At 45.9% G+C, this 15,084-nt stretch overlaps 1 long non-coding RNA gene across 1 annotated transcript in view; it reads right to left on the reverse strand.

Annotated features, from left to right (window-relative positions):
* The window catches only part of LOC121107120, a 56,512-nt gene extending 47,382 nt beyond the window's left edge, over positions 1 to 9,130 (reverse strand). Inside the window, exons 1-2 of the long non-coding RNA XR_005840618.2 lie at positions 8,940 to 9,130; positions 8,487 to 8,607 (exon numbers count right to left, since the gene is read on the reverse strand). This is a non-coding gene — a long non-coding RNA (uncharacterized LOC121107120). The remainder of the gene's footprint in view (positions 1 to 8,486; positions 8,608 to 8,939) is intronic.
* Between the last annotated feature and the right edge of the window lie 5,954 nt (positions 9,131 to 15,084).

A 15,084-nucleotide genomic window follows, 5' to 3' on the forward strand; every position in this document is an offset into this window, starting at 1 on the left:
TCAGCAGTATTGAGGGGAAAAAAAAAAGGTGAAACCCTTAATTAACCATAATCCTCAAGTTACCATGAAATTTATACAGGGAACACTTGAACTATTCTTCCTCCCCTGTCCTGCATTCAGTCAAAACATTATTATTAAAATATACATCACAAGCATTAAAGAGGCATTGAGTCCAAGGCAGTGCACTGCATTGCCATCGGGTGTTTGGAGGGAAAAGGTGAATGGGCAGAGATGTTATCAAAAACGTCATTTAGCCTGAAGTGGCTTTTTATGATGTATGTAGCTGGGTGACAAACTGTGGCCTAAACCAGACCAGCCTTACATGTGCAGCAGCATGTGGAGCAAACAGGCACAGCATCTGCTTGTGTGTCTCACTGTGGCCAAGCCCATGGGCCCCTGCACCACCAAAGGTCTCATCCTTGCATGGGAGGATTCTGCATTTCTACACAAGAAGGGCTCATCTCTTCATAGTTGTAGGGCAGAAATCCAAAAAGGCTATTGGAAGCACTCTGCTCCACAGTGAGAAGCTGGCCTGAAACAAAAGCATCCCGTGGGGCTGCTCCAGCCACACGCTTGGCCAATCATCCACCCAACCTGCAGGAAGGCAGCACCAAGACAAGCAGGCACAAGGCAATATTCTGCTAGGGATGGGCCTGGGGCCTCTCTTACATCGTGTATTCTTTGTCACGAGCTGCTGTGCAGAAGGGAGGTGGGTGATGGATGCTGCCCCAGCCTAACAGCACCGAGGCCTCCAGGCCTTGACCCATGCAGGTTCCAATTAGCCAAAATTAGTCAGCTGTGGCCAGGGTTTGTCTTCCCTTAAACACCTAACTGTGTGAAAGCAACAGTCCCTTTCTGCCCGTCGCCCACTCAAGCCTTTGTGGCCATACACCCTTCCCCAGGGAGCCTCCTCCGGTTTTGTTTCTCCCCTTTGCGAGCCGTGCCAATCATTAAAGGGTCTCAGCAGCCCCATTATCATCCTGGGCAATTCTTAACTCATTAGGATTTAAAACTGTTGGACTACAGGAGGAAAATAAAACCACAAACCGAGCAAACGCTTCAGCACGATAAAAGGATGTTAATGTTTTACCCCACTGACAATGACGGAATCTGGAGGATAATTATTATGGATATTTCCATGGGTTTAGTGTTACTTTTTCCTGACATGAGGTCCTCTGTGCAGCAACTAATTAAAAATGGAGTTTAATCTGCAGCCAACCTCGGGGGTTGATTTGAATTCTCCCACTGTGAACTTTCAAACACGGGAGCACGTCTGTTTGCACCAACAGGATCCAATATCCTGCCTTTGCGATGGACTTCTTACATTTTGGCAGGCTGCGTGCCTATGATTATGCCAGACTGCAGCATTAATAATTCACCACCTGAACTGATCTTTCAGCATGAAACACAAGTAAAGACGACGTTAAGTGCTGCTTGGATTCCCTTCCACTGCTGCTCCCCTATTGTGTCTTCAGATTGTGCTTAATCTAGTGGGAATTTAGTACTAAATTAAAAAAAGTCACTTCTTAAGAGGTCAAATCCACATTTACTGCTCAGGAGAGAAAGCAGTTTTCCTGTTGAGTTTACCATTAATAACATTTTTAGTTTTTGTTTGAATCTCTGCATCAAGAAGAGATAAAACAGTGTTAAAGTGAGATGCAGAGGAAGAAGGAGGAAATTTTAACCGCTTCCTAGCAAAGAGCTTATTAATACTCCACTCTTCTTCCCTCTGCTTGTGTGAAAAAGATTACCTGCGGAGATGAGAGGGCATCCCCTCGAGCAGAAGGGTAACACTTTCTAGTATGAAAGTACTTTCTGCATTGAAACAGGAGAGAAGCCTCTTGTAGCGGGAAAAAATATGACACTAAACCATTTTTATATGGCTGAAAATAGTCCGGACCTCTTCACTGTGCTCAGATAACTACCAGCCTCATGGTCAGCTGCATGGGCTCCAGCAAAGCAGCCACGGCCAGGTTCCTCCCAAAGCGTTCTGCAGTGGCACAGCTGCTGTCTGTGCCCTCTGGATCCCAAGCTTTAGTAAGGTATGCATTATATGCCAGGGCTTCCCTTTCTCGTGTGTTGATGTTATTGTTTCAGGTCCAAAAATAAATAAATAAATAAATAAATAAAAGGGGAAGAAAAAGAAAAGGAAATGGAAAGTAAAGGAAGATAACCTCCATTTTGAACAAAGTTTCAGAGTTTTTCATAGAACTTGCTGCTTTTCACATAGTTCTGTGTGATTCCCTTTGCTGCCTTAATTGTTGCTTCCCAAAAGCTATCACAAGGAAGGGAAAGCACTTTGCTTTCTGGCCCAAAATAGACAGTGCTGCTATTTTACACTCATCCACTGTTCAGGTGCTGTTATCACATTAACACTCGAAGATCCCAAATAAGGTCAATGCCTTTGTCTGTCAGCCTTTGTACAGTGAAGAGACAGTCCTTGCCCCAAAGACCTTAAAATATAAATAGATAAGACAGACAAAGGGAGAAAGAAAGAGAACATTTCTATCGTTGTCACAGATAGGAAAAGGAAAGATAAAATGGTTTGCTGAAGGTCAGTGACACAGAGCTGAGGAAAGAACACTCTCAAGTCTCTATCGAGCATCTTTAACCATGGAGCTGTCCAAAAAATAACTCCATGTCCTCCAGTGTTTCATTCAGGCCTCTGCAGTGATGCCCAGATGGGGAGCTGTGAGGAATCTCTGCAGGCTGTCACTGGTGCTGGGCTTTCAAGAAGTTCTGGAAGGGGTCCTAGGGGCAGTGCCAGGAGTTTGACCACAGGTAGGCCCAAAAAGAGAGCCCCAGTATCCCAAGTTTGGACCCGACCACCAGGAACACAGTTCTCAGAGGAAAGCTGGTATGGCTGCTCCTCAGTGCCTATCAGCAGCAGTGGGTTGTTGCGTTCAAGCATCCACCTTCCAAGCAATGGGGTGAGAGAAATACGATAGCAAATGGGAAAGGGTGCAAGAGACTAAAATCTATCAGCTGTGCCAACCCCAGCACTAGGAAAGGGAGGTCATAGAATCATAGAATTGTCAGAGTTGGAAGGGATCATTAAAGATCATCTGGTCCAATTCCCTGCACTGAGCAGGGACACCCACAGCTCCATCAGTGCTCACAGCCCATCCCCTGACCTCGGCTGTCTGCAGGGATGGGGCACCACCACTTCTCTGAGCAAACTGTGCCAGTGAGATGCCTAGTTTAGGTTTACACACTCCAGAAAAAAACAGGTTTATTAAGACTTCTTGGACAGAAGTGAAAGGACTGAAGGATTCAGACACCTACAATGCTTTTCACTTCCATAGACAGCCAGAGGGGAAAAAAAATTGGAAAAAAAAAAAAAAGAAAAAATGCAGATCTTATGGCATGAGTCATTCTGCAGAATAACTTCTTCAGCCCCATTTAGTGGCTGGTGCATGCCCTGTCATCTGAGATTTCCCATCCTTTATTCATTTTTCTGGATGTCAGAGAAAAGAGCTCTCTTACAAGCTTTATGCCCCACTATATCCTATGGCAGCTGGCTCCGTGATTAACTGCGCCGTGTGGTGGCTCTCATCAGTGCCTATGGCACGCCAAGCAGGTAATGTTAGAAGTCTTATGTTGAAGCAGAGTTTAAGAGTGTGTTTAGTTAACCCAGGTTAAGGTCTGCAGTTTCTCTCTCCTTTCTCTGCCTCCCCCATAGCATAACTGGTCATAGAAATTTGTAGGTTTGGGGTTTTTTTGAAACCTTTGTCTTCACAGAGCTGCTGGTGTTAGAAACACCACAGCAAATATAGATGCATATATAAAATAAGTGGCAGTGCATGAAAAAAATAAGTCACGGCTCTATCACCAGTGGCTTTCCAGGTAGGATTTGTGTGCTCCCTTGGTACAGGACTGCCAGCTCTGATGCAGGTAATGAAGCTTAATTTTAGAGCACAACGAGCATTTCATCCTATGCAACCAGGAGAGCCGGCCCCAGATCATGCTCTGGATTCATCCCTGGCCCTTCATATTAGTACAGCAAGACCTATAATGATATTTTAACCATGATTGTACCCCAGGTGATCAGTGGAGCCCATGGTTCACCCAAGGCACTGACCCCTCCCAGTCCTACAGTCCATGACCCACCTTGGCTCTGCCTCATAAGCTTCCTTTTGGAAACGAACAACTCTCCTCAGACACAGTCCTTCCTGTAAACAACTGAGCCCTGGCTGTTACTGCAGCTACTGCAGGCATCCGGAGCCATTACCAGTGTTTAAAGACAGCTTGAATTACTGATGGATGGGGCACTCCAGCTCACAGTTGTCTTTTGCTGTAACTCTGCTGGTTTTCACAGCCCCAGGGGTTGTTTTTGCTGAGCTCTTCAAGGGACAGGGCAGAGCTGTGGGGGTCATGGAAGGATCCTTCCAGTGCCTGGGACCAGACCCAACCAAGAGTGAGAAACAGGAGAGCTGAGAGTAACAAGCACACAACCAAGGTTAGAAATAGTCTTTCTAAACAGTATTAATGACACATTCTGCACCATCAAATTGACGATCTTTAGCCCACCTTGTGGAATATTTCATCTTTTTTCCCCCTTCCTCACACCATTGCTCTCTGCCCCACGCTTTTCACAGAGACTGATGTCTTCCAATTCCATCCTTTCACATTTTTTCCCCAGATGTCTGCAGTACAAGCAGTGTGAATAAGAGCAGCCCTGGATAATAGGGACATTCATGGAGGTGCTCATCTCAAAGCATCTCCTGTACGGCAACCCTGTCCTGCCCACAGCCCCACACCTGTCCTTTGTCACAGCTGGGCAGTCCAGACCTGGAATCCAATCCCAGGAGGGAGGTTATTTTATCTTCAGAGAAAGGCAAACAGAACAGGCACTCATCGATCTTGAGAAAGAAACATTAGCCAAGTCAAACACACACAAATGTCTGAAGCAACAGGATGTCCATGATGTAATGCCTGGATTCACCTTGCCAGCTCCTCTTACATCAAGGACAGGCTTGGAGGGAAACTGAAGAGACATGAGCATAGGGCAAAGGATTTGTAAAGAACATTGACCAAACCTATTCTAAATCAGAGCTGGTTGCTCACAACAGCTCAGCTTTAGTGCTGGCAGCCTCCACACAGCACTGCCAGACCCAGGAAGCCACCACCAGCTGCCCAATGTGTCCACTTGAGCTGGCTCCCCTCCAGTGGGCCGTGCTCTGCTGCCTTGTGCCATCCAGCCATCCACCAGGATGATTTCACTGCTGTGAAAAGTTTTTCCTTTTTATCCTATGGAAGTGCCCCCAGGGAGACAGGGATCTGGCCGGGAGAAGAGCCCAGGCAGCTCCAGCTGCAGCCAGCTGTGGCTTTGTGAGACAAAGGCACCTTGGCAGAAAGAGAAAGAAACAGCAGGGCACCAACCCTCCCCCACATCACATGCAACTTTGTGCTAGGATTGATGCAAGGACTCCAGCAGAGAAGCTACTGCTGACAAACCTACCTTTATCCAAGGCTATGAGCTGTATTTTTAGTTACTGGCTCAAACCCTCTCGCTTCTGGCCAAAGAGCATGTAGGAGGGATGGTTGTAGCCACCCTCACACTATCCCTTTCTGGAGCCAGCTGACGGTTGTCCCAGATCACAGAGTTTGCTTAGAGCAGCAATAGGATGGCACAGGGACAACAGGGAAGGAAGTGTTCCAGCCTTAGCCATAAGGCCATCCATCACTAGTTGGGAAGTTGTTTTGCCCTTAAAGTTCTTAAGATAAGCGCAACACAAAATAACCTTTCAACAGTCAGAGGGCAGTGAGGCCCTGGCACTGCTGCCCAGAGAAATGTGGGTGTCCCATCCCTGGAGGTGTTCAAGATCACCTTGGATGGGGCCCTGGGCAGCCTGGGCTGGCAACTGACCACCCTTCCCGTAGCAGGGGGTTGGAGCTCAATGGTCTTTATGGTTCCTTCCAACCTTAACCATTCTATGATTCTATGAAAAGTGTTCTTGGCTTCTCAATTCTACATCTCAACACACAGTGCTCAGCACATCTGAACTAAGGAAACCACTGTGGCTGCAAGCACCAGCAGTGACTTGGCCCATAAACATGCACAGAGAGTCCAGTGGTCTCCATAAAGTTTATGCTGGTCTGAATTGATTTCAATCACTGATAAAGGCTTACTCCATTTTCAAATCCAGTTCCCTGACCAAACAAAAGCCAAAAGATCCACTACTCCTTTGCAAAATCTAGCTGCCAAATGAAGGAATCCCTCTGAGCACAGCCAAGAAAGGCAGCAGAACCTGGGTCCCAGCAACCCTTGGTCTTTTGAAGTCTCTGGGGCTTCCCAGGTCTGGCTGGCAGAGATGGCACTGGGAGGAACCGTGGTCCTTCCCCCGAAGCCAGTTAGAAGAATGGGAAGAATAGACATAATTAAAAAGCACTGGGGGGAGAACTTAATGGAAAGACTGCAGAATGGGTGGTGGCTTTGTTTGAGTTGCAAGTCAAAGTTCTGTTTGATCTGCTCATTTACCAGAGCTAGTTCAGAGAACTTACTACTGGCATGGACCTCAAAAGTTTATTTCCCTGCAAGTATTCTCCGGCTTGTATTACCTCCTTTTAACAATAACACCATAAAATTAGACCTTCATTAATGCTGAATTCCACTTTAATTCACAAAGAGACCTGGTGTGACCATCCAGGCATTGACTAAAGCAAATACCTCAGAGGATGCTGTAATAAAGACTCAACACCTAACAGAGACATGTCGTTTTGCAATGATTTGCCTCATTAAGCCTGGCACGGTGGACTGACCATCCCTGCTCAGATGCCTTCTGATACCTGAAATGGGTGCAGGTGGGAGGCAACGCACATCCCATAAGAATTCCCTTTACAAAGTCGGCCTTCTGCTTCTGGTTAAGAACTTTTAGCAATTATTTTTAATGCCAAAACACAACTTTTCTCAGCTGATACGAGATCTGAATGATTCCAGTGGGAAATGAGAATTTGTTTTAGAGGGCTTTTGCTCGAAGAAAGCATTCAGTAAGTGGGGGGTCTTCCCTGCCCTTGCTGTTTCTGAAGAAGCAGCAGTTCATATTTCCTTTGGAAGTTTTAATTATTTCAGTAAAATACAGTTTGTTTTTAAGCTGGAATTTTTTCAGTTCATTTGGCTGCAGTGGTGTTGCAGCCTCTTGGGCTTCAGTAGTTTATTTTTACTCTTTTGGAAGAAAAAAAAAAAAAAGTATTAGAAAAAAACACACCTAAATGGGAGCCTTTGTTAGCAAAGGTCATTAAAAGTTCTGGGGAAACTTCTGTCTAATTTAGAATTGTTCTTAAATAGCACTGTGTTCCTGGTCATGTTTAATTTCTCACTATTTCATTTACATTCTGCACCATGGTCTCTAGCGTGAGACATGAGTCAGTCCCAACCCTGGAGATATTAACAGCCATTCTTGAACGTGCTACCAGAGATTTGTGAGCACTGCCTTTGAATCAGCAAACATCTGAGGTGCAAGCTTCTAAATGGAAACTTTCTCCAAGATATCTCTATTTAGGATCAGCTCCTTGCAAACTTGCATTAGCATAGCCAATTCTGAGGATTTTTCACGTTGCTACTGAAAGTGGAAAACGCTTCTAAGCAGTTAGCAAGAAATATTTTAAACATAGACAGGTTTATGGGGGTAATTCAATTGTTTTTTATTACATAAAATCACAGAATCATTAAGGTTGGAAAAAATCTCTGAGGTCATTCAATCCAACCATAGACCCACCCCCACCACACCCTCTGACCACATCCCTCAGTGCCGTATCGTGATAGTTCTTGAATACCTCCAAGGACGGTGACTCCACCACCTCCCTGGGCAGCTGGGCAAAGAAACACTTCCTGATATCCAACCTGAACCTCCCCTGGCACAATTTAAGGACCTTCACCTCTCATCCTATTGCTGTTACCTGGGAGAAGAGGCTGACCTGTACCTCACCACCACCTCCTATCAGGGAGCTGTAGAGAGCAATAAGATCTCCTCTGATCCTCCTCCAGACTGAACAATCCCACATATGTATGCATATATATATATTTAATAGTCCCAGATTTCTCTTTGGAAATCCACAGAAGGCCAACATCTGACACAACACATTCCCACCCCGGACAACCCATAGCGATGCTCCATTTCTGACCAGCTCCAAACCTATCTGCAAAGAGCAGAACTGCTCTAAGCAAGTGCCCTGGCCCTTCTGCACCCCACAGCCCACTGCTGCCTGGGCTGAGTGGGAAATCACATGAGCCTGTCTTGGCTTAGCTCAGAAGGGAGAAAAAAAAAAAAACCTCTTTCCTTTAGAACTTCTGTTTTCTCGTAGCCTGCAAAAAAATAAAGACCTGAAATCAACCCACTGGCCCGGCAGCAGCCAGCCTTGTGCTTTATTCACGTGCCACGGTGGAGCCAGCCCAAGTGTAGCACCAGGCAGAAGGAGACAGCAGTAATTCCGTGTGTTTATTTTCCCTGGGTGTGTGCAGCCAGCTGCCAAGCAGCATCGCTTACCTCATGGGCATACAGCAGCAGCGTTGTGAGCCGGGCTGGGGCAGTGGGAAGGCTCCAAGGTTGGAGGTTCAGGAGGTTTTGTGTCTTCCTTAGGGTAGAAAAATCCAGGCTAGGTTCCCAGCTGGAAAAAAAAAAAAAAAAAAAGTAATAATTGTAACTATTCCTACCAAACCCAGCATTTCTGACCTCCGTGGTTCTGGAGGTATCAAGTGAAATGAAGATTTATTCCACAGTGAAATATTGCTACCCCAAACCCCATGCCCTGTTAGAAGCTCTGGTCCATCAGCAGGCTCTGCGGGGCCTCCAAAGGCTGCTATTCACAGCCCTGAGCAGCTTCCAAGCTGTGGATGCTGTCGTCCCCATCTTCCATCCCCTGCCGGACAGCAGTCCATCAGAAGAAAGAGGTCTCCTCATGGCCTTCCTTCCTCTCCAGTCTGCACTTTTCATCCTCACCTCTTTTTCACTGTAGAACGCCTCACTGCCACAAGAAAACTTCTTTATTTTCTCCCTGATGATGCTCCTTGGAAGCCCTCAAAGCCATCACTTCTCTGCACTTTGGTTCATTCCCTTTCTCCTCCCCTGGCTCTTGTTCTGCCCTGCAGCCCACAGTCTGTTCTGCCCCTTTGGCTTCCCCATTTGCCTCTGAAACAGAAATAAAAAGGCAGTAGAGAAGGGATGGGAAGAGAAAAGCAGAAGAGATCACAGCTGGGGACAACTTGGGACCAGATTCCTTTCTTAGTGTTACTGCTCAAAACATCAATAATTTTGTCATTGTGTTCAATTAATTTTCAATCAGCTCTATCTAACCATTTTGCAGGAGGGGGACTAAGATGGGTTGGACAAAAAGAACCCGATGAAAATGATTGTTTTTTTTTTAATCTCCATTTTCAAAACCAGCTGCCATCCTCACAACCAAGCAGAGCTTCACAATCCTTTCCTCTGGGGTTTCTCACAGGCGTTGGGGTCTCTGCTGCATTTCCATGACTTTTTACTAACCACGTTCATTCTCCTATCCCCATATGTCAGGATTCAGGGCAGGGGTGGGGCACTTCCAGGATGCTCGCATGGATTGGCAATGGGCTCCCAAGTGCTGGGCTGCCCATAGAGCCCTCAGTGCTGCCAGGGCTCCAACCCGGAGCGCTGGGGTATTTGAGATCTCAATTATTTATGTGATCATGCTGTGGGTTAATGCTGACTGACACTAAAACACTGCCTGGATTTAGCTTCATAAAATTTTTATCCCCGCTATGAACTGCAAGTCTTTCTCCAATTTCATTTAAAGGAAACAGGGTATCGAAAAGCCTACTGAGGAATTCATGAGCAACTTGCTACAACCTCGCTTCTCCTCCTAGCCAAATCTTGGGACTTGATTGCCATGGCAACATATCATAATTTTAATTCCCTTCCTGATTGCCCCTGCACAGAGCCCAGTACATCTCCTTGCCTTCCTAGGAGCTTGCCATGCAATTTGGGGTGGGTGTAGGGTGCACAGCACTTGCTCCTTGTGGCTCATGAAGGGTCCAGGAATGGATGTGGCATCCTTTTTGGGGTGAAACACCCAGAAAGGGTCAATAAAATTCAACAAACCCAATCCAGTCGATGCTGATGTTCTGATGTGTGGGTATCACAAAGGTGCAGGTTGATTGGTGGGAGATCCTTGGAAGGAATGATTTTTGGGTTCTTTCTGGGGGTTTCCAGCACTGCAATGGAACTGGGAACACAGTGAGCAGTGTCTATGAAGGTGCAGCATCTCCAGCAGTGACAATCCCCTGCTTTGAGATGTCTTATTTTAGCAGTGGCCACACTCATGGGCAATTACAGGATTATAATCTCTGTCTCAGTGGAGCAAGGTGGAGGCACAGGAGATGCCTTCCTCAACTCATCCATGTAACTGTACAGATAAACCATAATCACTGAGAAGGGACAACCGTAGCATACCCCGAGTTGGAAGGAACCCACAGGGATCATCCAGTTCAACATCCTCACCTTACCAAACCTTAGGGCTGGACAGCGTGCTGAACTGTGGGCAGGACCTCGGCCTGACACCCTCAGAATGATGCATTCGAGCACATAACGTTAATGGCTTGAGGTGGAAACCCCTCATTCAGACACAAGAGCCCATCAGGGAGATCTGTTGGGTCACAGCATTTGGGTACTTGCTTCAGTGTACTTCACATACAGAAAAAAATAATCACATCAAAAAAAACATAAAAGAAGTGTGAGCACGTATTTGTTATGGGGCAGATTAACAAACTGTTCCTTTTTGATCAGTACTGACAATGCAGTTCTATGCATCCCTGCATCCCATCTACACATCCCTGCCAAAAGGGCCAGCAGCAGCATAAACCTACATTCTATACAAGATATACAGTTATGTACTGAGCATTTGATATATGTGCATGGCACTATATACATATAATATACAATATATACTACACATCATATACCATATAGAATCATAGAATCACTCAGGTTGGAAAAGACCTTAAAGATCATACAATATGCCCATTTTTGTTGCAGACCCCCGGAGAGCCACAACTCATTGAAGCACAAGGAAGACACAGGAGCTTCACCTTTCCCTAAGCACAGAAATGAATGAATGAGGCACTGAAAAGAGCAGATTGAAATGGTGGCAGTTGGGTGTGTTCCTCCACCTTGAGAGATCCAGCTCTTCCTCTTGCTGAAGGGTTAAAAATTGGAACAGAAACCACAGTGTTTTCCTTCTTTCTCTGCGCTATTTTATTTAGTTATCCTTTCATTATTGTTTTCCTTCTTCTAAAATAAAAGTAATCTAAGTAATTACAATCATAAAATGGATGTGAGCAAAATGGGTACTGCGGGATTTATAAAATGCAAATTTCCCTTTTCTGGGAAATATGGTCTCTTCTGCACTTAAGCTTTTCAAGCCCTGCCCAGCTCCGAAGGTGGCACAGACCCCATAAGGCTTGTAAGCCCCAAAGAGGAAATCACTTAAATATCCAGCCCTCCCCAGGACCCACTTCAACACATGCAGCAGAGTGACAGCATGCTTTAAGCACACAGGAATAGGGATGCTCCCTGCACTGCAGCAGGGAAGGACTGCCATTGGGAGTAAATCAATGTCTGCTCAGCAGATGAGTTGGGTTCCACTGGGACACACCCCCATGCCCTCAGCAGGGAACGGTGCAGCTCAGCTCACTGTGCTCACACCTCAGGGTCTGCCACCGGGCTGAATACCCAACCTACATGAGGTCACCCAGCGCCAGGCAGGAGCCAGCTCCTTCCCCAACAAAGGAGCCCATTGGGTTTTCTTTTTTCATTTTACTTTTTTTTTTTTTTTTTTTTTAAACTTTTCTGAATATGACCCAAGAAAAACCTTCCTTGATGTTAGCCAAGCAGTTATTGGCAAAATTTCACCGACGAGAAAACAAGGAATCTTTCTTACAGGTTGAACGTAACCAAATCGCTCCAGCCCCATCAAGCCCTCTTTTCTTTTTGCCATTTCTTTTTTTATTTTTGGACTGATAACTGCTCTTTGCATTTACATCAGCCAGAAATGGGGAAATCCACTTTGACTTAGGGAAGCAGAACATCAGTTATCAGCCTGAGACACCACGGAACCTCCTTTAGAAATTAACAACTGTTCCCAAACCACTGGAAAATCCTCAGAGGAAGGTAAGGCTGATCACTGGGCCCCTATCAAGGAGCTGCATTTCTTCTTCCATGCTCTGCTTTCCACAGTAGCACCAGAGCTAGAACTATGTGGGCTGTGTTTGGAAATGCGATGTCCCAGATACACTTCAGCATCTGAAATGGACTCCAGTACATCCCAAATAATTAACTTCACGGTTGACCAGGTGAGTGGACCAAAACTTTCCCTGCAGGTCCTTCCAGAGATGTTATTTGCTCAGGAAAATCAAGCGTTTTCGAGTTGATGCCTCACAGACACCAATTTCCTCAACAGCAAGAAATCTTCATTACCTTAAATGAGCTCAGTTCATTTAAAAAGAATTTACAATCTGACAGATCGACTTTTTTTTTTTTTCTACTTCCTAGAAATGAGGGAGATAAATGAGGGATGGAGGAGATAAACAAAGGATCAGAGAGATGCACCAAAGATCAGATTTTACCTTTCTCTCCCAGTGGGAAGCCCTGATTTCACACAGACAGACACCTGTGTATAAAGGCAATGAGTTCTGGGTTACCTGGAGAACTTCCAGACCTAAAACCCTGATTTTCTTCCCATGTTGACCCAAAACCACAGCCAAGCAGTGCAGGATCAACATCACACACACACTTGTTGCAGAGCTTGGTGAAATTCCGAGAAGACAGATGCACCATTGGCAGCCCTGTACAACAATGTACATTTTTATGCTAAGTACATTTTACTTTTTTTAATGTGCTGGCTTTTTGGCAACGTGACAGCAAAGTTAATCAGACCTTTCATTGCTTCAACCGGCTTTAAAGGATTTGTAATATTATACTCACTTCTTAGAGAGCAGAAGGAAATTGTTTGTCTGATTCGGAATCTGTTATTTATTGTGCATTAAGAGCACAATCACCTAATGCAGTCAACAGCAGGATATTTCATCCGTGTTTTAGAGAGGTGGGAGTGGAAAGCCTCTACCATGTCCTACCAAGTGACATAAACCTACTCTGATCTCAGAAGCCACCTCCCGAATACTAAGGAGCTGGGACATAATGGCTTTTAAAGAATATAGTTTCCAATTAGGTCATTGGTTTCGAACACAGGGTGTACTAAATTAGTAACATTTGGTGGTAAATTTCTTTGAAGTTCTCATTAATTTTGGTCGTGGATTTGAACTTTTCTTGGCCATGTTCCTTATAGAATTTGGATCCCAGCTATGTCAAAACAACTGATTAGCCCCACAGTTTGAAGGCAAGGGGGATTAGGTAGGGCGGGTGTTAGATTTCATGAAAGGCCTATTTACCTCGTCGTTTAGCATGACCAAATGGGAGGGCAGCCAACAGGGGCTACACGCTGGAAGAATTCCAGTGCTCCCGGCTCATTAGGGATCTCTGCTGCAAATGGAAGCGTTGTGCTTGCAATAGCAGTCGCTGGTCAGCTCCAGCTCCATGGTGGGACATTCCCTGACCCATGGGGCTCTGCTGCTCGGCCTGGCTGCTTGCTTCTTCAGCTCCTGTGAAGGCAGGGGGACAGAAGAAGTTCTTTAAGGAACTCTTCAGATGGTGCCCTCCTCCTCATGAATGGCCTAAAGTAAGATTTCCCTGAGAAGTCAATTAAACTCTTTCCATCAGCTCCAAAGCATTCAAAACCAGGCTTTTGAACAGATCAGAATCACCAAAATGGAGAATTGTTAAGGAACTCATGGGGATGCTCTGACACAGCTCCTGTCTAAAGAAGCAATAAGTTTAATTCCGGAATTAATGAACCTTAGTCCAGAGGAGAAAATGCACGGTGAGTCACAGCAGCAGTGAAGCTAGGGAAATCCTCAACGGGACATGCTGCAGTGAATGGAACCTGCAGCACACTTGTGTCCATGGTGCACATCTCCTTCCTGAGGGCTCTAATTAGTCACAGAACAAAGAAATGCACCCGGGGCCCTCCTGGAGATCACAGCCTGGTATCACAGATCGGGCAAGGAGAAGGCTCAGAGTTCACGCGGAGAAAAATGCTCTCACTGAGAGCAGGCTGTGAGACAAGACATTGTCTGTCCCCAGGGGACACCTGATCTTGAGCCAAGAGGGAGCATCAGATTCGGAAGGTGCAAGGCCAGCGTTACTTACAGGTCAAGTGGGTGCACGCAGGCTTAGCACTGCTTTGAGCCCTCCCTGGGCAGCCTGTGCCACTGCATCACCACTCTTCCTGAGAATATTTTTTCCTAATATCCAATCTGAACCTCTCCTGGCACAATTTAAGGCCATCAGCTCTCATCCTATTGCTGTTATGTGGGAGAAGAGCTGATCCCCTCAGTGCTTGGCCAGGAGCTCTGAGGACACCGGTGGTGTTTGGCCATAATAACAAGACGTAAAAGTGAGTAAAACTCATCTTTTCCTCGAAAGGAAAAAAAATATATACATATCTTGAGATTGTGCTTTCACATAAGAAGATGATTAGTTCTTACTTCCATCTCTAGCCAACCCAGCATCAGTGCTCACAAAGTCCTCTCTTACACCAGACCACTGGAATTGTCCCAGTGCAGACCTTGTTCTCACCAGCCCCATCCACTCACTCAGCTTTCAGCACGGATTCAGCCACACTGACTCCAGCGGGGAGCTCTTAACACAAATAACACTCCTACACATGCAGGGGTGTTTGTACGATCGCGGCCACACAACTAATAGAGAACTAACTTCAATAAGCCTAATTAGGGTCGCTCCCCTGTGGTGCGAAAAGTAGCACTGATACCTTGCTGGCTGGGGAGAGAGAAATCACAAGTCTGATGGAGCTCCTACCCACAGCTTGGTGACCCCAGAGTGGGACTTCAGTAATCCATCCTATAAAGCTGTAGCTACTGAACACCGAGCTGGATGCATCCAGATGGAGCCATGGAAAATACTTCTCCATTTTTTGTTTCCCAGCGGTACACCGTGGCTTGGAACAATTTCCTTCACAGCTCAGAAATGTCCAACACAT

Source organism: Gallus gallus, chromosome 18 (genome assembly GCF_016699485.2).
Source record: "Gallus gallus isolate bGalGal1 chromosome 18, bGalGal1.mat.broiler.GRCg7b, whole genome shotgun sequence".
In the NCBI taxonomy this organism is placed as follows: domain Eukaryota; kingdom Metazoa; phylum Chordata; class Aves; order Galliformes; family Phasianidae; genus Gallus; species Gallus gallus.